Raw genomic sequence first — 23,823 nt, 5'->3', positions numbered from 1 at the left:
ATTCCTCGCTGCTTCTTCTCTGCTGCGGGCGAATAACTTTCTTAAATCCATCCAGGAGTAACAGTTTGAGTCAAATCAAAATCAAAATAATGTAATTAACAAATTGTTGTTAGCTAACGTTACCTCTCTCTCTCTCTCTCTCTCAACTGAAGTCTCGATCCACACGTGAATAGATTACCATATTAATTAGCCATGTGTTCATTGTTACGTGGAGTGAATACAGTAGCAATCAATTACCATACTAAGTAGTATGTGCGCTGGTGTCTATGTTATGTAGACTTAAAACTCTGAAGCGTTTTTTTTTATTGGTGAAATTTTTACTGGGGCACTGCAGATCAACAGTGGGGCACGTGCCCCAGTGAAATCTGTCTGGTGACGCCCCTGCTCTAGAGCAGTGGAGACACCTTCTCTGGAGTAATGAATAACGCTTTTCCATCTGGCAATCTGATGGACCATTCTGGGTTTGGAATTTGCCAGGAGAACGCTACATTTCGGACTGCATTGTGCCGAGTGTAAAATTTGGTGGAGGAGGAATTATGGTGTGGGGTTGTTTTTCAGGAGTTGGGCTTGGCCCCTTAGTTTCAGTGGAAGGAACTTTGAATGCTCCAGGATACCAAAACATTTCAGACAATTCCATGGGATGGCCCTTCAAGTTCATATGTGAGTATATATATATATATATATATATATATATGTATATATATCCATCCATTTCCTACCGCTTTCTCCCTTACGGGGTCGCGGGGGGCGCTGGCGCCTATCTCAGCTACAAACGGGCGGAAGGCGGGGTACACCCTGTACAAGTCGCCACCTCATCGCAGGGCCAACACAGATAGACAGACAACATTCACACTCACATTCACACACTAGGGCCAATTTAGTGTTGCCAATCAACCTATCCCCAGGTGCATGTCTTTGGAGGTGGGAGGAAGCCGGAGTACCCGGAGGGAACCCACGCGTTCACGGGGAGAACATGCAAACTCCACACAGAAAGATCCCGAGCCCGGATTTGAACCCAGGACTGCAGGACCCTCGTATTGTGAGGCAGACGCACTAACCCCTCTGCCACCGTGAAGCCCTATATATATATATATATATTTCTTAATTTGATTATCCAGAGAATAGTGCTCGATACCGTGGTAGAGCGCACAATGCATGTGTGGGAAAAATCACAAGACTACTTCATCTCTACAGAACTGTTTCATGAGGGGTTCCCTCAATCTCCTGACGATTCAGGGAACCCCTCATGAAACAGTTCTGTAGAGATGAAGTAGTCTTGTGATTTTTCCCACACATACATATATATATATATATATATATATATATATACACATATATATATATATATATATATATATGTATAATATGTGTATATATATATATATATATATATATATATATATATATATACATATATATATATATATATACATATATACATATATACATATATATATATATATATATATATATGCATATATATATATATATATATATATATATATATATATATATATATATATATATATATATATATATATATATATATTATTTCCCTAATGTGGTGGCTTATTATCAATAGTGCCAATTTTATGCTCATAACAAAAGTATTGGATAGAATAACATCCACTAGCACATGTACTCAATACTTAAACTGGAAGGGCCCGAAGAAGCCAGATACATCCATAATTGTGCAGCAAGGAAAAGGAGGCAGAAGCAGATTTAACCATATTTAAAGTCATGCCTTGAGGGATGTTAACAGAGGATTAAGGGGAATGTTGACATGTGCTGGCACGAGCACATAAGAAGGTCAAATTATCCACTGCCGCAGTTTGCTTTTGCCCTTTGCCACACACAAAATGATTTCTATATGTGCACAATAGTACACGTCACACACGGTATAAACTTAAATTCCCCTCGCACGCCCACACACAACCGCAGTATCTTCTGTGCACGCTCTCACACGGATACACACCCACCCAAACACCAAGAAGAAGTCCAAAATAGCAATCTTAAAAGGATGGATACTAAACATAAATTTATATAACACCGCGGTCTTCTGAAAGGTTGAAGCTACTTTCCCCGTAATCAGGCATGTCTCTGCATTCACACTCGCGCCAATACACACACACACACACACACACACACACACACACAAGACGCTCTCACACCCCCACAGTCCAAATCCTCACCGTTTAGAAATCCCACTGCTTTCCAGAAAATCCTGAATAAAGTAATCCCAGAACATCAACAAATGCAATTTTCAGCTTAGCGCGGAGCACATGCAAATGGAGAACACAACCTGGGGAACCAAACTGGTGTAAGCGTTGCAGAGTGTGGATTTTACACTTTTAGCAATTTTGTGGGTGGGAGAAAAAAGGAGGTCGCATGATAGTTTGGGGATAATTCTTCCAACCTATTACAGAACATAAAGAGTCTTATTAGATATACAATGGCTTGAAAAAGGATTCAATCAATCAATCAATCAATGTTTATTTATATAGCCCCAAATCACAAATGTCTCAAAGGACTGCACGAATCATTACGACTACAACATCCTCAGAAGAACCCACAAAAGGGCAAGGAAAACTCACACCCAGTGGGCAGGGAGAATTCACATCCAGTGGGACGCCAGTGACAATGCTGACTATGAGAAACCTTGGAGAGGACCTCAGATGTGGGCAACCCCCCCCCCCCCCTCTAGGGGACCGAAAGTAATGGATGTCGAGCGGGTCTAACATGATACTGTGAAAGTTCAATCCATAGTGGCTCCAACACAGCCGCGAGAGTTCAGTTCAAGCGGATCCAAGACAGCAGCGAGAGTCCCGTCCACAGGAGACCATCTCAAGCGGAGGCGGATCAGCAGCGTAGAGATGTCCCCAACCGATACAGGCGAGCGGTCCATCCTGGGTCCCGACGAGCGGTCCATCCTGGGTCTCGACTCTGCACAGCCAGTACTTCATCCATGGTCATCGGACCGGACCCCCTCCACAAGGGAGGGGGGGACATAGGAGAAAGAAAAGAAGCGGCAGATCAACTGGTCTAAAAAGGAGGTCTATTTAAATAGATTCATATTGTGGAAGTCTATTGCTCCCGGGTTCTTTGGACCAGTGGTTCTCAACCTTTTCTCAGTGATGTACCCCCTGTGAACATTTTTTTAATTCAAGTTATCCCTAATAAGAGGAAAGCATTTTTGGTTAAAAAAAAAAAGAGATAAAGAAGTAAAATACAGCACTATGTCATCAGTTTCTGTTTTATTAAATTGTATAACGGTGCAAAATATTGCTCATTTGTAGTGGTCTTTCTTGAACTATTTGGAAAAAAATATATAAAAGAGCTTGGTCCGCATTGCTGGCAGTAAGTCGGACACGTTTCCAGTGAGGGTTGGACTCTGCCAAGGCTGTCCTTTGTCACCGATTCTGTTCATAACTTTTATAGACAAGATTTCTAGGCGCAGTCAAGGCGTTGAGGGGTTCCGGTTTGGTGACCGCAGGATTAGGTCTCTGCTTTTTGCAGATGATGTGGTCCCGATGGCTTCATCTGACCGGGATCTTCAGCTCTCACTGGATCGGTTCGCAGCTGAGTGTGAAGCAACCGGAATGAGAATCAGTACCTCCAAGTCCGAGTCCATGGTTCTCGCCCGGAAAAGGGTGGAGTGCCATCTCCGGGTTGGGGAGGAGACCCTGCCCCAAGTGGAGGAGTTCAAGTACCTAGGAGTCTTGTTCACGAGTGGGGGAAGATTGGATCGTGAGATCGACAGACGGATCGGTGCGGCGTCTTCAGTAATGCGGACGTTGTACCGATCCGTTGTGGTGAAGAAGGAGCTGAGCCGGAAGGCAAAGCTCTCAATTTACCGGTCGATCTACGTTCCCATCCTCACCTATGGTCATGAGCTTTGGGTCATGACCGAAAGGATAAGATCACGGGTACAAGCGGCCAAAATGAGTTTCCTCCGCCGTGTGGCGGGGCTCTCCCTTAGAGATAGGGTGAGAAGCTCTGCCATCCGGGAGGAACTCAAAGTAAAGCCGCTGCTCCTTCACATCGAGAGGAGCCAGATAAGGTGGTTCAGGCATCTGGTCAGGATGCCACCCGAACGCCTCCCTAGGGAGGTGTTTAGGGCACGTCCAACCGGTAGGAGGCCACGGGGAAGACCCAGGACACGTTGGGAAGACTATGTCTCCCGGCTGGCCTGGGAACGCCTCGGGATCCCCCGGGAAGAGCTAGACGAAGTGGCTGGGGAGAGGGAAGTCTGGGTTTCCATGCTTAGGCTGTTGCCCCCGTGACCCGACCTCGGATAAGCAGAAGAAGATGGATGGATGGATGGATGGATAAAAACTTGTTGAAAAATAAACAAGTGATTCAATTATAAATAAAGATTTCTACACATAGAAGTAATCATCAACTTAAAGAGCCCTCTTTGGGGATTGTAATAGAGATCCATCTGGATTCATGAACTTAATTCTAAACATTTCTTCACAAAAAAAGAAATCTTTAACATCAATATTTATGGAACATGTCCACAAAAAAATCTAGCCGTCAACACTGAATATTGCATTGTTGCATTTTTTTTTCACAGTTTATGAACTTACATTCATATTTTGTCGAAGTATTATTCAATAAATATATTTATAAAGGATTTTTGCTATTTTTAGACTATTTTTTTTAAAAATCCCCTTGGCATACCTTCAAGTACCCCCGTTTGAGAACCACAACTCTGGACCACCCACCACGGACATGACAAGCTGCATTCAGGGTTTTGAACAGTGTTTTATTTTTCAACAAAATGTCCTTTCTGGCCATTTCAGCAATATCAATTTTTTCGCTCCCTCTTTCCCCATCTGAGCACACGAATGGTTTTTCTGTTGCTTTTCAGCACACGTCTTATGGATCTGTCCGTCAATTTCGCTCTCTCTCGGCACGCTTTGCCATCCACCAACAACAACCCCTCTCCTTCCCGACTGCTGCCTTTTAACAGAGTGACAGGTGACCAGACAAACACTCACAGCTGGGTCATTTACGCACCTGCTGCTAATCTGGAGGCCGGTCCTGACACGCCCCGCTTCGCCCATATTTCCCTTGCATTTTTTCACATTTTGTCAATGTCACTTTATGAAACTGCATGCTAGTTTAAAGACCACGGCTGAGGAAAGACACTGCAAGACAGTTCCACTAACCAGCGTTCTTCAGCCCCAAGAACTTGGTCCAAGTTGAACGTTTTTTTTTTTTCGTCTATCTCTCTGTCGTCAAGTACAAACCCCGTTTCCATTTGAGTTGGGAAATTGTGTTAGAGGTAAATAAAAACAGAATACAATGATTTACAAATTCTTTTCAACCCATATTCAGTTGAATGCACTACAAAGACAACATATTTGATGTTCAAACTGATAAACTTTTTTTTTGCAAATAATAATTAACTTAGAATTTCATGGCTACAACATGTGCCAAAGTAGTTGGGAAAGGGCATGTTCACCACTGTGTTATATCACCGTTTCTTTTAACAACACTCAGTAAACGTTTGGGAACTGAGGAAACTAATTGTTGAAGCTTGGAAAGTGGAATTATTTCCCATTCTTGTTTTATGTAGAACTTCAGTCGTTCAACAGTCCGGGGTCTCCGCTGTCGTATTTTACGCTTCATAATGCGCCACACATTCTCAATGGGAGACAGGTCTGGACTGCAGCCGGGCCAGGAAAGTACCCGCACTCTTCTACTATGACGCCACGCTGTTGTAACATGTGGCTTGGCATTGTCTTGCTGAAATAAGCAGGGGCGTCCATGATAACGTTGCTTGGATGGCAACATATGTTGCTCCAAAACCTGCATGTACCTTTCAGCATAAATGGTGCCTTCACAGATGTGTAGGGTAACCCATGCCTTGGTCAATAATGCACCCCCATACCATCACACATGCCGGCTTTTGAACTCTGCGCCTAGAACAATCTGGATGGTTCTTTTCCTCTTTGTTCCGGAGGACACAACGTCCACCGTTTCCTAAAAACTATTTGAAATGTGGACTCGTCAGACCACAGAACACTTTTCCATTTTCTCGGGCCCAGAGAAGTCGGCGGCATTTCTGGATGTTGTTGATAAATGGCTCTCGCTTTGCATAGTAGAGCTTTAACTTGCACTTACAGATGTAGCGACAAACTGTATTTAGTGACAGTGGTTTTCTGAAGTGTTCTTGAGCCCATGTGGTGATATCCTTTAGAGATTGGTGTCGGTTTTTGATACAGTGCCGTCTGAGGGATGGAAGGTCACGGTCATTCAGTGTTGGTTTCCGGCCATTCCGCTTACGTGGAGTGATTTCTACGGATTCTCTGAACCTTTTGATGATATTATGGACCGTAGATGTTGAAATCCCTACATTTCTTGCAATAGCACTTTGAGAAACGTTGTTCTTAAACTGTTTGACTATTTGCTCACGCAGTTGTGGACGAAGGTGTGTACTTCGCCCCATCCTTTCTTGTGAAAGACTTAGCATGTTTTGGGAAGCTGTTTTAAACCCAATCATGGCACCCACCTGTTCCCAATTGGCCTGCACACCTGTGGTATGTTCCAAATAAGTGTTTGATGAGTGTTCCTCAACTTTATCAGTATTTTTTGCCACTTTTGCCAACTTCTTTGTCACGTGTCGCTGGCATCAAATTCTAAAGTTAATGATTATTTGCAAAAATAAAAAGGTTTATCAGTTTGAACATCAAATATGTCGTCTTCGTAGCATATTCAACTGAATATGGGTTGACAATGATTTGCAAATCATTGTATTCAGTTTATATTTACATCTAACGCAATTTCCCAACTCATATGGAAACGGGGTTTGTAGATCCACTTTCACAATATTATGCTAGATCCACACGACATCCATTGCACCGGTCGCCCCAGGGGGAGGTGGGCGGGTGTCACCCACATCTGCGATCCTCTCCAAGGTTTCTCATTGTCATGCCACTGGGTTGAGTTTTTCCTTGCCCTGATGTGGGAGCTGAACCTTGGATGTTGTTGTGGCTTGTACAGTCCTTTGAGTTACTTGTGATTTAGGGCTTTATAAATAAACATTGATTGATCGATTATTTGATGAATTGGGTGTTACGTTTTTTTTTTTTTTAACAGGACTCTATTTTTATGAACCACAAATTATCACTGGACAAAATCTTGTGGACCAAAACTTCCTCTTTCTAATTATTAGACTTTGCAGCATTATCAAAAGGTTTTTATGCAGACATGGCAGATAGATTTTTTTTTTTTTTTGCTGAGCCTTCGCCAGTTATCTTTAATTGGAGGGGAGCGTGCCAGTCGTCAACCTGAGTACTAATGTGCTAATTAGTCTTCTTGTCCACCTCATTTGTCTCACAGCTTGTCCGGACATCAAGATCAGCAGACGTACAAAATGTTGAAGTTTGCAAAGTGTGATTAGTCATTTACTGTTCATTGTGCTGAATAAACACCTTAGAGCAGCGGCTTTTACGAGATATCCAGGGCTGGATTTTATTTTGTGGTTCAGACATAAAGTGTAATAATGTGTGTTGAAAAAAATAACACTTGCAATTAAGTTTGGGGTGCGATTTTTCTACATTCTTGTAGACAAAAACACAAAACCAGTGAATTTGCCACGTTGTGTGAATCGTAAATAAAAACAGAATACAATGATTTGCAAATCCCTTTCAATTTATATTCAATTAAAGGCCTACTGAAATGAAATATTCTTATTTAAACGGGGATAGCAGGTCCATTCTATGTGTCATACTTGATCATTTCGCGATATTGCCATATTTTTGCTGAAAGGATTTAGTTCGCAACTTTTGGTCGCTAATAAAAAAGCCTTGCCTGTACCGGAAGTAGCAGACAATGTGCGTGTGATGTCACTGGTTGTGGAGCTCTTCTCATCCTCACATTTTTATAATGTGAGCCTTCACCAGCAAGATCTATTCGGACCGAAAAAAGCGACAATTTCCCCATTAATTTGAGCGAGGGTGAAAGATTTGTGGATTAGGAAAGTTAGAGTGAGGCACTAAAAAAAAAAAAAAAGAAGAAAAAGCGACGGCTCCGGGCGGCGGCATTGGTAGCATTTCAGATGTAATTAGACACATTTACTAGGATCCATCCATCCATCATCTTCCGCTTATCCGAGGTCGGGTCGCGGGGGCAACAGCCTAAGCAGGGAAACCCAGACTTCCCTCTCCCCAGCCACTTCGTCTAGCTCTTCCCGGGGGATCCCGAGGCGTTCCCAGGCCAGCCGGGAGACATAGTCTTCCCAACGTGTCCTGGGTCTTCCCCGTGGCCTCCTACCGGTTGGACGTGCCCTAAACACCTCCCTAGGGAGGCGTTCGGGTGGCATCCTGACCAGATGCCCGAACCACCTCATCTGGCTCCTCTCGATGTGAAGGAGCAGCGGCTTTACTTTGAGTTCCTCCCGGATGGCAGAGCTTCTCACCCTATCTCTAAGGGAGAGCCCCGCCACACGGCGGAGGAAACTCATTTTGGCCGCTTGTACCCGTGATCTTATCCTTTCGGTCATGACCCAAAGCTCATGACCATAGGTGAGGATGGGAACGTAGATCGACCGGTAAATTGAGAGCTTTGCCTTCCGGCTCAGCTCCTTCTTCACCACAACGGACCGGTACAACGTCCGCATTACTGAAGACGCCGCACCGATCCGCCTGTCGATCTCACGATCCACTCTTCCCTCACTCGTGAACAAGACTCCTAGGTACTTGAACTCCTCCACTTGGGGCAGGGTCTCCTCCCCAACATTTAGTAGGATACTTCTGGAAAATCCCTTATCTGCTTATTGTGTTAATACTATTTTAGTGAGATTAGATGAGTATCAATCAATCAATCAATCAATCAATGTTTACTTATATAGCCCTAAATCACTAGTGTCTCAAAGGGCTGCACAAACCACTACGACATCCTCGGTAGGCCCACATAAGGGCAAGGAAAACTCACATCCAGTGGGACGTCGGTGACAATGATGACTATGAGAACCTTGGAGAGGACGAAAGCAATGGATGTCGAGCGGGTCTAACATGATACTGTGAAAGTTCAATCCATAATGGATCCAACACACCCGCGAGAGTCCAGTCCAACGCGGATCCAACGCAGCAGCGAGAGTCCCGTTCACAGCGGAGCCAGCAGGAAAACATCCCAAGCGGAGGCGGTTCAGCAGCGCAGGGATGTCCCAAGCCGATACACAGGCAAGCGGTCCATCCTGGGTCCCGGCTCTGGACGAGCGGTCCAGCCTGGGTCCCGACTCTGGACAGCCAGTACGTCATCCATGGCCATCGGACCGGACCCCCTCCACAAGGGAGAGTGGGACATAGGAGAAAAAGAAAAGAAGCATTTAAGTCTCACCTTAAAACTCATCTGTATACTCTAGCCTTTAAATAGACCTCCTTTTTAGACCAGTTGATCTGCCGCTTCTTTTCTTTCTCCTATGTCCCCCCCTCCCTTGTGGAGGTGGTCCGGTCCGATGACCATGGATGAAGTACTGGCTGTCCAGAGTCGAGACCCAGGATGGACCGCTCGTCGGGACCCAGGATGGACCGCTCGCCTGTATGGGTTGGGGACATCTCTACGCTGCTGATCCGCCTCCGCTTGAGATGGTTTCCTGTGGACGGGACTCTCGCTGCTGTCTTGGATCCGCTTGAACTGAACTCTCGCGGCTGTGTTGGAGCCACTATGGATTGAACTTTCACAGCATCATGTTAGACCCGCTCGACATCCATTGCTTTCGGTCCCCTAGAGGGGGGGGGGGGGGGAGTTGCCCACATCTGAGGTCCTCTCCAAGGTTTCTCATAGTCAGCATTGTCACTGGCGTCCCACTGGATGTGAATTCTCCCTGCCCACTGGGTGTGAGTTTTCCTTGCCCTTTTGTGGGTTCTTCCGAGGATGTTGTAGTCGTAATGATTTGTGCAGTCCTTTGAGACATTTGTGATTTGGGGCTAAATAAACATTGATTGATTGATTGATTGTTGCCTTTTTTTGCACTGCTCTCCAAATCTAAACATTGGAACTATTTAACTGGCCTCAACAAAATTGACAAGATCTTGGGTTTGGGGGAACCTGATGTCGTGACGAAGCGGTTGTTGCTGGACACACGACGGACTCTTGGAAGAAGAAGGAGGGCCGCGTGCCTGGCGACATTTTTCTGTCGAGGACGTGAAGATATCCACCTATTCCGAATTATGACAACAGGACATCTGCTGATTGGAGTAAGCGTTGCTCTGGTTTGTCGACAAATTGGAAGTTGCTAGCAGTCTTCAAAGTACCCCAAAGATGCCACAAATGATTGGAGGATGCGGGGAGAACTGTGGATTACATCGGACTGTCCATCCCGCAGTTTTTAAAGACCAGCCATAGACAATTTTAGAGTGAAGAGCAAATTTTTATTTTCACTTGCATACAAATCATTTTAACTTGGAATTTTTCCCTGGCTTCGAGACTCTCCCGAAGATCACTGCAAGCGAAGACACAACAAACTCCCTGTTTGTCTCTCATGGACACACACCTGTTATTGTTGACTTTGGACTAGCGACGGAAAATACATCAAGGCCGCAGAACAGAAACACACTATGGCAGGGGCGCTCTTACTTTTTCTGCAGGCGAGCTACTTTTCAATTGACCAAGTCGAGGAGATCTACCTCATTCCTATTTATAATTTATATTTAATTATTTATGAAAGAGACATTTTTGTTAACAAGTTAATGGTGTTTAATGATAATACAAGCATGTTTAACACACATAGATTCCTTTCTTTCATGAAGACAAGAATATAAGTTGGTGTATTACCTGATTCTGATGACTTGCATTGATTGGAATTAGACAGTAATGATGATAATGTCCGCATTTTCAAATGGAGGAAAAAAAAGTCCTCCTTTCTGTCCAATACCACATGAAAGTGGTTGGATTTGGCATCTCATTTGTCCAACTTGCATACTCGTTTTTAAACACTTTGTTATGCGAGTAGCATATGTGTGTGGCCCTTTAATGTCTGGCAGCAGGTGAGTGACGTCAGTGAGTGTGCGGGTGGGCAAGCAAGTGAGAAAGCGGTCGCTGAGGGCGGGGAAGAAATACATTGGCATCAAACTCCGTAGCTTGCTAGCTTGTGCACGCTAGCTTTCCGAGACTCTTATTTTGTTAGCACAGGCAGGATGAAACAGGTCTTTTATGGTGAAGACAGGAACTGTGCAGTCGGTCTTTAGAGTTTTGACAGTAGGTACGGAGTCTCTAGAAATAAAATGTGTTTCTCTGCGTCCGCCCTGTTAGTGATTTTTTTCTTAAATATGAGCTCGCAGCAGCCAGCGTCATCTCACAAGATCCTCGGGTGCCGAGAATGTCAAACAACTGACGAAAGTGAAGTCTTGGTACGATTGATGATTGCTAATTTTTATGTCTATTTTTTAATGCCTGGTTTGAGATCGACCAGTCGATCGCGATCGACGTAATGGGCACCCCTGCACTATGGGCTTATACACACACACATCCACAAAAAAAATATACGCCACACACACACCCTCCTGTCCCCCAATCAAACGACCTTGACACAATCCCGTAGGGGTGATGAATGGATGGTCAGCGCCTGAGAGCTGCGACCTACCACCATGACCTTGAACTACCTTCCCTCTGTTGCTAGCTATCTCGAGATGTATGTTGTAATATGTATATGTGTTTTGCTATAGAGGTTTTTTCTCACTCCGAACTGGGCCCCCTTAGGAGCCCAGTCTGGATTGTATTTTTTTTACTCATCCTTCCCCAGCGTTGACCTTTTTCCCAATCTTTTACGGGGCGCCTTATGGCGACCCATCAGCATTCTTGTTCTGTAACCCTGTACACTGTTTGTTTGTCTAATCTTGAACAGGTTTGTGCTGAAAACAACGTTTCATTGTACTTGTTGCAATGACAATAAAGACCTACCTACCTAACTACAAGAGCGAATAAATATATTAACAGTATACATTTATTAAATAAATAAAGAGATGGTTTGGAACATTTTTTAATATAATGCACCGCTGTTGGCAAAGGCAGTGATGAGCGGAGAGTTGATGTACCTTCCTAATTTGCTCAAAGTTATTTCTTGCCCTGAGACTGGAAGGTGGTGAGTTCAACCCCCGGCCGAGTCATACCATAGACTGTAAAAATGAGACCCGCTGCCTCCCTGCTTGGCACTCAAGGGTTATAATTGGGGGTTCAATCACCAAATGATTCCCGAGCGTGACCACTGCTGCTGCTCACTGCTCCTCTCACCTTCCAGAGGGTGAACATGGGGATGGGTCAAATGCAGAGGGTAATTTCACCACACCTATTGTGTGTGGGACTTTAACTATAATTGTGTTTTTTTCTCCCAAATACTGGCAGTTGCAACACGGTGGTTAAAAATACATAATTAAACTTTATTCTCATCTTTGACATATTGGCAATGTGATGGCGCAAGTCTGTTGGAAGGTAAGGATTATTTTTTATTCATTTTCTATTTGACTGAAGACTGTTGCCAACTCGAAAATAAGAGAAAGTATTGAAGAATTCTCGAGCTCTAAGATAAAAAAAAAACAACATGTTGTGTCTCTGTGCCATACCGAGATCACGACTTCCCTTGACCTTAGCAAATAACAACGCACTTATTGAATACATTTGCAGGAATGCTATTCTTAAATAAATAATGATTTCGAGAAGTCAAAGCTTGGTCCAATCATCCTACTCATTTCTGTTAAAAAAAAAACAACCTTTTCTCTGCGTTTTTGCTGGTTTGACCTAATCTTGACCCAGGCCTAATTAAGCATAAAAAAAACTACAAGAACGATAATGTTGCTCTCCAAGCAGCAGGGGATTCAATTCTACAGTTATTTTACAAAAGAGCAGCGTGATGGAGTCTGTCTGCTTGTTCCAACCAGTTTTCAATGTCCTCAGGGTCCCAAGAACAATTAAGTAACTTTTCGGACAAATTGTACTAGCTATATAGTTTTATTGCAAAATACTTTCTTTGTTGTTTTACAAAACTGTCATGGTCTGCGTGATAGCTTTTGTTGTGTTTCCTGTATTTAGTGTTGTTCCTCTCTATTGTTCTTTTTTCTTCTTCTACTTCCTGTTTTGACTTTGTCTTGCACTGACGTCACCATTCCTGAGCGAGTTTTCTACAAGTGCTCTTGATTAGTGATCCATCTTTGTGTCTTATCCCGGCTGCTCCTAATAAAGGCGACAGGTGATCAGATAACAAGGCCCACCTGGGCCGTCTACTCACCGGTCCCTGTCTTTGAGGCCGGTCCTGGCACACCCCGTTCCGCGGCAGGCCCGCAGGCCACACATATATTTAGCCGAAAAAGCAATACATTTAACAACAGAAATAATAATAACCATTGTGTGTGGCATTAGCCATCTTGGATCATGTTCTAAAGTGAGTGTACACTGTCGTGTAGTCCTCGCCACTGTGGGCATATCTTTTTGACAGGTTTCACTTTCGTTGTCGTCACACATGTAACTTTGACTGTTTGCAGCTAGACACTTCTCCTAATCATGGTAATGGAGGAGACAATGAAATCTATGTTAAGTAATAACAGCAGGTTAGAAATGTGTGAATGATTTGATAGCAATGTTAGTTGGATTTGTTGTGTAGCTAGCTTGGCCTTCTATTGTTAAACAAATTCAATAGCATCATTGTCCTGCAGAAATTTTTTTAAAAAATCATAAAAACTATAATTAATTGGATCAGTACCTACTGTGCTGTCTATGGACACATAAGTAATACAATCCATTATTACGTCCACGATGTAGCTCGTGGCTTACCTTTAGCCTTGAGTCTCTATTTTTTAGAACTCAAAGTAGCCGTGCAACAGAGTTATTTACATGGTATAAAATAGAAAAGCCTTTTATTGACAATATACACCTGCATACGTCCAGACTCTAGCATTAGAAAGTTAGACTCGGTATAAATTTAACCTGTTTGTGGGTTCTTCCGAGGATGTTGTAGTCGTAATGATTTGTGCAGTCCTTTGAGACATTTGTGATTTGGGGATATATAAATAAACATTGATTGATTGATTGATGTATAGTTACAGACCTGTTTCCTTCCTCTCTCCTCCTTCCTTAGTGCCCACAACAAACCTTGGTGAGCCGCTAGTCTCACTTTAGCAGACCCGGGCAAATTAAGGCCCGGGGGCCACATGCGGCCCGTTAGGCTTTTCAATCTGGCCCGCCGGACATTCCCAAATAATTGTTTTAGATCTTTAAGATGCCGTTATGACTTGCAGTGATGTTTTCAAATGACCTTAAGTCTTGAACTATACAAAGTATTTCAATGGTTGGAATCAGCTGTTTTGCATGATATACTAGTTACTTTTGGTAATCTAATTGATTAGTTTTACGTTTATATTTAGCTGTGTTTGTTGCATTTTTGTTGCGTCTCACTTGATTGTAAAATATTTAAATCGAGAGGGGGTGTGGCGTTTATACGTTGTCAATATTCCGTGTTTTATCGTTCATAGTTAATATTGTAAATCCCACATTCTTTATTTTCATGTACATTCTGGGTGTCTCATTCAGTAAAAAAAGCTTGAAATTCCATTCCGTTTTTTAAGGCGATGCTTCATAAAGTTTTTAGCATTCAATCAGACAGTTTTGTATTAGTGTTCTTAAAAATCAGATATACCGGGCACATTTTTTTTGTCTAAATTTGGCCCCCAAGTCAAAATAATTGCTGTCGAGCGCTGCTTGGTTCAACATAGTTGGGGGCGATTCGAAAACCTTTTTTTCGAACCCAACACCGCCATTTACGGAATGCTGGTCCACTTGTTTATTTCTAGTTTCTTGTGTATTTCTATTCCAAAAAATTTAACAGAGAGAAAGAAGAAGGAAAGTAACTTTGGACTTGCAGGAACTTTGTGCTGAAGAACACTGATCAGTTTGCAGTGTTTTTACTCAGTCATAGTCTTTAAACCAGGCCCTGGGCAATTATTTTGACTCGGGGGCCACATTCAGAGAAAAAAAATGTGTCCGGGGGCCGGTATATCTATATTGAGGAACACTAATACAAAACTTCACAACAATGTCTGATTGAATCCTAAAAACGTAATGACAGACCAACCTTAAAAAACGTAACGGAAATTAACATTTTTCTATGAAAGATAAAACACTGAATATTGACAAAATATCAACGTCACACCCCCTTCGATCGACATATTTTACAATCAAGTGAAATGCAACAAAAATGCAACAAACAGTGAAATATGAAAGGGAAAGGTACAAAATAAACCCACCTACAATCTGATGTATCACTAAGCTTTAGAACTTTGTTGTGAAAATCTCCTTCCGCGTCCGTGGAAACGCTTCCCGCCCACACTGCTTGGTGCCTCGTCTGTGCCGCTGTTAGATAGATTACCATAGTAACTAATTAGATGACCATAGTAACTAATTAAATTACCATAGTAACTAATTAGATTACCATAGTAACTAATTAAATTACCATAGTAACTGGTATATCATCCCAAAGCTCAGATTCCAACCATTGAAATACTTTGTAAAGTTGAAGACTTACGGTCATTATAAAAAATGAGTGCACCTCATAATGGAAGCTACAGTTTCCATCTTAAAGATTTCGAAAAATTATTTGTGAATGTCCGGCGGGCCAGATTGAAAAGCTCAATGGGCCGCTTGTGGCCCCCGGGCCTTAATTTGCCCAGGCCTGCACTTTTTAATTTTCCTCAAGGAACTTTCCTGAAGGAATAAAAAAAAGTACTATCCATCTATTTATAGCAGTGGTCCCCAACCACCGTGGCGCGATTGGTACCGGGCCGCAGACGAATTTTTTATAAAAAAAAAAATTAAATAAAATATTAATATCATTATTTTTTTATTATTAAATAAACATAAAAAACAAAATATACACTTACAATTAGTGCACCAACCACAAAAACCTCCCTTTTTCATGACAAAGAAAAAAAAAAAAAAAGGATTCCCTAACCAAACCCCCCGCCTCCCCCCACCCGGGCCGCGGGACAAATTATTAAGCGTTGACCGGTCCGCGGGTACAAAAAGGTTGGGGACCACTGATCTATAGTATCTGGGATGTTGTGTTGTGGTTGAAGTCACTCAAAAAAGATGGCTGCTGGTGGTCATTGATGTCCATAATGCACAATGAAAGCAAGCAAGCTAAACAAAAGTGACTTGAAAATAGGTCTGTAAAACAAAATCTATACAACTTTTTCAGCAAAGAAACCACCATTACATGTTATGTAATTATGTAACAAGGATGTGTTTTAAATGTAGGGAAACATATTGATATGACCCCTTTAAATAACATTCATTAAATAAAAGAACATTCATAATTATTTTTACATATATATATATATATATAAAATACTACACGGTCTAGCTCCATCCTATCTTGCCGATTGTATTGTACCATATGTCCCGGCAAGAAATCTGCGTTCAAAGGACTCCGGCTTATTAGTGATTCCCAAAGCCCAAAAAAAGTCTGCGGGCTATAGAGCGTTTTCCGTTCTGGCTCCAGTACTCTGGAATGCCCTCCCGGTAACAGTTCGAGATGCCACCTCAGTAGAAGCATTTAAGTCTCACCTTAAAACTCATTTGTATACTCTAGCCTTTAAATAGACTCCCTTTTTGGACCAGTTGATCTGCCGTTTCTTTTCTTTTTCTTCTATGTCCCACTCTCCCTTGTGGAGGGGGTCCGGTCCGATCCGGTGGCCCTGTACTGCTTGCCTGTGTATCGGCTGGGGACATCTCTGCGCTGCTGATCCACCTCCGCTTGGGATGGTTTCCTGCTGGCTCCGCTGTGAACGGGACTCTCGCTGCTGTGTTGGATCCGCTTTGGACTGGACTCTCGCGACTGTGTTGGATCCATTATGGATTGAACTTTCACAGTATCATGTTAGACCCGCTCGACATCCATTGCTTTCCTCCTCTCCAAGGTTCTCATAGTCATCATTGTCACCGACGTCCCACTGGGTGTGAGTTTTCCTTGCCCTTATGTGGGCCTACCGAGGATGTCGTAGTGGTTTGTGCAGCCCTTTGAGACACTAGTGATTTAGGGCTATATAAGTAAACATTGGTTGATTGATTGATATATAAGTTACCGCAGGATTAGGTCTCTGCTTTTTGCAGATGATGTGGTCCCGATGGCTTCATCTGACCGGGATCTTCAGCTCTCACTGGATCGGTTTGCAGCCGAGTGTGAAGCGACCGGAATGAGAATCAGCACCTCCAAGTCCATGGTTCTCGCCCGGAAAAGGGTGGAATGCCGTCTCCGGGTTGGGGAGGAGACCCTGCCCCAAGTGGAGGAGTTCAAGTACCTAGGAGTTTTGTTCATGAGTGAGGGAAGAGTGGATCGTGAGATCGACAGGCGGATCGGTGCGGCGTCTTCAGTAATGTGGATGTTGTATCGATCCGTTGTGGTGAAGAAGGAGCTGAGCCGGAAGGCAAAGCTCTCAATTTACCGGTCGATCTACGTTCCCATCCTCACCTATGGTCATGAGCTTTGGGTCATGACCGAAAGGATAAGATCACGGGTACAAGCGGCCGAAATGAGTTTCCTCCGCCGTGTGGCGGGTCTCTCCCTTAGAGATAGGGTGAGAAGCTCTGCCATCCGGGAGGAACTCAAAGTAAAGCCGCTGCTCCTTCACATCGAGAGGAGCCAGATGAGGTGGTTCGGGCATCTGGTCAGGATGCCACCCGAACGCCTCCCTAGGGAGGTGTTTAGGGCACGTCCAACCGGTAGGAGGCCACGGGGAAGACCCAGGACACGTTGGGAAGACTATGTCTCCCGGCTGGCCTGGGAACGCCTCGGGATCCCCCGGGAAGAGCTAGACGAAGTGGCTGGGGAAAGGGAAGTCTGGGTTTCCCTGCTTAGGCTGTTGCCCCCGCGACCCAACCTCGGATAAGCGGAAGAAGATGGATGGATGGATGGAAGTTAAAAGACCTTCAATTCTTCAAGAAAATCACATTAATACTATTCAAGGAGCACAGGTAAAAAAGAGAACTGCAAACTGCCGCTATAGTAGCTTCATGCGTACATGATGTATTTATATATTTATGATTATTTTTTAAAATGCATCTACTTTCTTTGCACAGTCAGACAAAAAAAGCATTTAACCAAAAATGCTTTTCCTCTCCGCTATCGTAGTGAAGCAATGGTTGTGGATACATTCTTGGATCTTGGACATTTTCAGCACTGTCATCCTCACTAAGATTGTATTCCTGTTTCTTACGGCAGTTGTTTTTTGCACAAGTTTGCTTACCAAACTAGTCGTTTTCCCGCTTAGCATTCTGTGGAATCGAGTGCCAAAACAAGGAATTTTCAATGCGTTGGTGACTCATTCTTGCATGCGTGGGTCCTACTGTGTTTGTGACAAAAACATCCATCCATCCATCCATTTCCCACCGCTTATTCCCTTTTGGGGTCGCGGGGGGCGCTGGCGCCTATCTCAGCTACAATCGGGCGGAAGGCGGGGTACACCCTGGACAAGTCGCCACCTCATCACAGGACAAAAACAAACAAACCCCAAAAAATGTGCCTGTTAGCCTCCTATGAAGTTTGGAACAATTTCACATTTCAGGATGTTCGAAAAGGAGTAAGAATAAGCAGAATTTGTTTAAAACCACTCCTTTACCGTTCCTTAGCAATTGTTGACGTGTGTTCCCTTTTAGTACTCAGTCTATAATACAAACTATAAATAAGTACAAAAATCAATAAAGTTGACATGAAAACTATGGAGTTATGTTTTTGTGTAAATTTTGAGGTCGCGAAGGCAAAATTCAAAGACAAAAAAATATATTTTGCAAGCAAAGACATTAGGCTCTTTTCCACCCCAGGAACCTTTAAAGGCCTACTGAAATGAGATTTTCTTCTTTAAACGGGGATAGCAGGTCCATTTTATGTGTCATACTAGATCCTTTCGCGATATTGCTATATTTTTGCTGAAAGGATTTAGTAGAGAACATCGACGATAAAGTTCGCAACTTTTGGTTGCTAATAAAAAAGCCTTGCCTTTACCGGAAGTAGCAGACAATGGGCGCGTGACGTCACGGGTTGTAGGGCTCCTCACATCCTCACATTGTTTATAATCATAGCCTCCAGCAGCAAGAGCTATTCGGACCGAGAAAGCGACAATTTCCCCATCAATTTGAGCGAGAATGGAAGATCCGTGGATGAGGAAAGTTAGAGTGAAGCACAAAAAAAATAAATACATTCAAAAAAGGTGACGGCTCCAGGCCGTGGGACCGTTTCAGATGTAATTAGACACATTTACTAGAATAATTCTGGAATATCTGTCACAGTTTAATTAACAGTGGAAAAGAGGAACAAGTTGCCACCTCATCGCAGGACAAAAACAAACAAACCCCAAAAAATTTGCCTGTTAGCCTCCTATGAAGTTTGGAACAATTTCACATTTCAGGATGTTCGAAAAGGAGTAGGAATAAGCAGAATTTGTTTAAAACCACTCCTTTACCGTTCCTTAGCAATTGTTGACGTGTGTTCCCTTTTAGTACTCAGTCTATAATACAAACTATAAATAAGTACAAAAATCAATAAAGTTGACATGAAAACTATGGAGTTATGTTTTTGTGTAAATTTTGAGGTCGCGAAGGCAAAATTCAAAGACAAAAAAATATATTTTGCAAGCAAAGACATTAGGCTCTTTTCCACCCCAGGAACCTTTAAAGGCCTACTGAAATTAGATTTTCTTCTTCAAACGGGGATAGCAGGTCCATTTTATGTGTCATACTAGATCCTTTCGCGATATTGCTATATTTTTGCTGAAAGGATTTAGTAGAGAACATCGACGATAAAGTTCGCAACTTTTGGTTGCTAATAAAAAAGCCTTGCCTTTACCGGAAGTAGCAGACAATGGGCGCGTGACGTCACGGGTTGTAGGGCTCCTCACATCCTCACATTGTTTATAATCATAGCCTCCAGCAGCAAGAGCTATTCGGACCGAGAAAGCGACAATTTCCCCATCAATTTGAGCGAGAATGAAAGATCCGTGGATGAGGAAAGTTAGAGTGAAGCACAAAAAAAAAAAATACATTCAAAAAAGGTGATGGCTCCAGGCCGTGGGACCGTTTCAGATGTAATTAGACACATTTACTAGAATAATTCTGGAATATCTGTCACAGTTTAATTAACAGTGGAAAAGAGGAACAAGTTGCCACCTCATCGCAGGACAAAAACAAACAAACCCCAAAAAATGTGCCTGTTAGCCTCCTATGAAGTTTGGAACAATTTCACATTTCAGGATGTTCGAAAAGGAGTAGGAATAAGCAGAATTTGTTTAAAACCACCCCTTTACCGTTCCTTAGCAATTGTTGACGTGTGTTCCCTTTTAGTACTCAGTCTATCATACAAACTATAAATAAGTACAAAAATCAATAAAGTTGACATGAAAACTATGGAGTTATGTTTTTGTGTAAATTTTGAGGTCGCGAAGGCAGATTTCAAAGACAAAAAAATATATTTTGCAAGCAAAAAGACATTAGGCTCTTTTCCACCCCAGGAACCTTTAACGGCCTACTGAAATGAGATTTTCTTCTTTAAACGGGGATAGCAGGTCCATTCTATGTGTCATACTAGATCATTTTGCGATATTGCTATATTTTTGCTGAAAGGATTTAGTAGAGAACATCGACGATAAAGTTCGCAACTTTTGGTTGCTAATAAAAAAGCCTTGCCTTTACCGGAAGTAGCAGACAATGTGCGCGTTACGTCACGGGTTGTAGGGCTCCTCACATCCTCACATTGTTTATAATCATAGCCTCCAGCAGCAAAAGCTATTCGGACCGAGAAAGCGACAATTTCCCCATCAATTTGAGCGAGAATGAAAGATCCGTGGATGAGGAAAGTTAGAGTAAAGCACAAAAAAATTAAATACATTCAAAAAAGGTGACGGCTCCAGGCCGTGGGACCGTTTCAGATGTAATTAGACACATTTACTAGAATAATTCTGGAATATCTGTCACAGTTTAATTAACAGTGGAAAAGAGGAACCATTGGATGTAGATGGAATTGAGAGTAAATAGTTCTTTACTTAACAAAAAGTAGCAAATAACAGCAGTAATCCAAAACTGGAATGTAACCAAAGGCGACGGTGCGAAAAAGGAGAACACAGAGATCACCGTGAATAAAAGACTAACTTAAACTATAAAATAACTAAAACTAGGGTCAAAGTTGCAAGACGTGCAAACTACAAAAGTACATACCAAGCTGAATTGCACAGGAAATAGTTTAGGAGGCATTTAGGTGAACATGCAAGGAGTCTAGGAGTCTTCAGTCAATGGAGTGGAATTGCCGAGTGCCATTCAGCTATTGAGGTGCTGCTGAAAGTGTTGTAAAGATTGGCTACAGCTGTGAACGTCTCACAACTCCGCCCACTGGGAAACACAGGAGCTCTAGGAAAAAGACGAACAATAAGAGCCAGGTCTGCTGCACCAACAATTGCAAACTGAAAACAAACCACAAGATGGCAGCAGGTGGTGACAATATCCCTGATCTGCTTATTGTTTTAACAGTGTTTTAGTGAGATTGTAAAGTCATACCTGAAAGTCGGATGGCTGTGGTGAATGCCAGATCACAGCTGCCTTTTTGAGCTGCAGGAGGAGGTCGCATATTCCACTCAAGTCTCCGGTAAGAGCCGACTTAACATCACAATTTTCCCATCCAAAACGTGCTGGTTGACGTAGAGAAACATGTTCGCTTGACCGCTCTGTGTTAAAGCTTCACAACAAACAAAGAAACACTGGCTGTGTTTCGGTTGCTAAAGGCAGCTGCAATCCACCGCTTTCCACCAACAGCATTCTTCTTTGACGTCTCCATTATTAATTGAACAAATTGCAAAAGATTCAGCAACACAGATGTCCAAACTACTGTGTAATTATGCGATGAAAAGAGACAACTTTTACCTGTAAGTGATGCTGGGCTACTATGTCTCCACCAACCAATAATGTCATCTTACGTGTCATCATCCCGCGACGTTTTCACTCGGCCGGGGTTTGAACTCACAACCTACCGATCTCAGGGCGGACACTCAAACCACTAGGCCACCGAGTAGATATACCCAGATAAATAAAGTTCCCCCTGTGTTTCCACCAAAAACTACCTTCAGGAACCTTTCGGAGTTCCTGATAGCTAAGTGTGACTCTCGGAAGGTACCCAGAACCTTTTCCATGGCGGGCTGTGCTTTCGAGCGCTGATTGGTTCAACATAGTTGGGGGCGTTCCGAAAACCTCTTTTTCGAACCCAACACCGCCATTTACGGAATGCTGGACAACTTGTTTATTTCTTGTTTCTTGGTTATTTCTATTCCCAAAAAATTTAACAGAGAGAAAGAAGAAGGAAAGTAACTTTGGACTTGCAGGAACTTTGTGCTGAAGAACACTGATCAGTTTGCAGTGTTTTTACTCAGTCATAGTCTTTAAACCAGGCCCTGGGCAATTATTTTGACTCGGGGGCCACATTCAGAGAAAAAAAATGTGTCCGGAGGCCGGCATATATCTATTTTTAGGAACACTAATACAAAACTTCACGATAATGTCTGATTGAATGCTAAAAACGTAATGACAGACCAACCTTAAAAAGACGTAATGGAAATTAACATTTTTCTATGAAGGATAAAACACTGAATATTGACAAAATATCAACGTCACACCCCCTTTGATCGACATATTTTACAATCAAGTGAAATGCAACAAAAATGCAACAAACAGTGAAATATGAACGGGAAGGGTACAAAATAAACCCACCTACAATCTGATGTATCACTAAGCTTTGGAACTTTGTTGTGTAAATCTCCTACCGTGTCCGTGGAAACGCTTCCCGCCCACACTGCTCGGTGCCTCGTCTGAGCTGCTGTGACATAGATTACCATAGTAACTAATTAGATGACCATAGTAACTAATTAAATTACCATAGTAAATGGTACATCATCCCAAAGCGCAGATTCCAACCATTGAAATACTTTGTATAGTTGAAGACTTACGGTCATTATAAAAAATGAGTGCACATCATAATGGCAGCTACAGTTTCCATCTTAAAGATCTCAAAAAATTATTTGGGAATGTCCGGCGGGCCAGATGGAAAAGCTCAACGGGCCGAATGTTGCCCCCGGTACTTAATTTACACAGGTCTGCTTTAAACTATATGCGGTTTATTGTTGTGTATTAATTTTTATGAACTTCATTTCAATACGCGAAGCTACGAGAAGTGTAAGGACTAATTTGAACGTCTTTACGGACGAGTACGAAGCCGCACTCTAAGCAACGACTTTAGCTGCTTACTACTCAGACTTTGTCGGAGAAATGTAAAATAAAGGAGGCAGTACACGAGTGAAACCAAGGTTAATGACATCAAATATTAACTCTTTGCTTTATTACATGTTGTGAAAGTAGTCTGTCACAGTCCATTTGTGTAGTTGTTAGCCTCAACGCGAGTGAACTGAATGCTATTGCTACATCGTGAATAATGTAAATAATTCAATGGAGATACTTTGATGAATAGTGAAGTGAAGTGAATTATATTTGTATAGCGCTTTTCTCTAGTGACTCAAAGCGCTTTACATAGTGAAACCCAATATCTAAGTTACATTCAAACCAGTGTGGGTGGCACTGGGAGCAGGTGGGTAAAGTGCCTTGCCCAAGGACACAACGACAGTGACTAGGATGGCGGAAGCGGGAATCGAACCTGCAACCCTCAAGTTGCTGGCACGGCCACTCTACCAACTGAGCTATGCCGCATATACTTTGATGAATAGAATAGAATAGACTTTATTGTCATTATATTTGCATATAACGAGATTAAAGACTCCAACTTAAGATGCGGTTGCGGGAACA

This window comes from Nerophis ophidion, linkage group LG20 (assembly GCF_033978795.1).
Source record: "Nerophis ophidion isolate RoL-2023_Sa linkage group LG20, RoL_Noph_v1.0, whole genome shotgun sequence".
Taxonomy (NCBI): domain Eukaryota; kingdom Metazoa; phylum Chordata; class Actinopteri; order Syngnathiformes; family Syngnathidae; genus Nerophis; species Nerophis ophidion.
The sequence above is the reverse complement of the archived record's forward strand: the minus strand, read 5'-3'. Positions refer to the sequence as shown.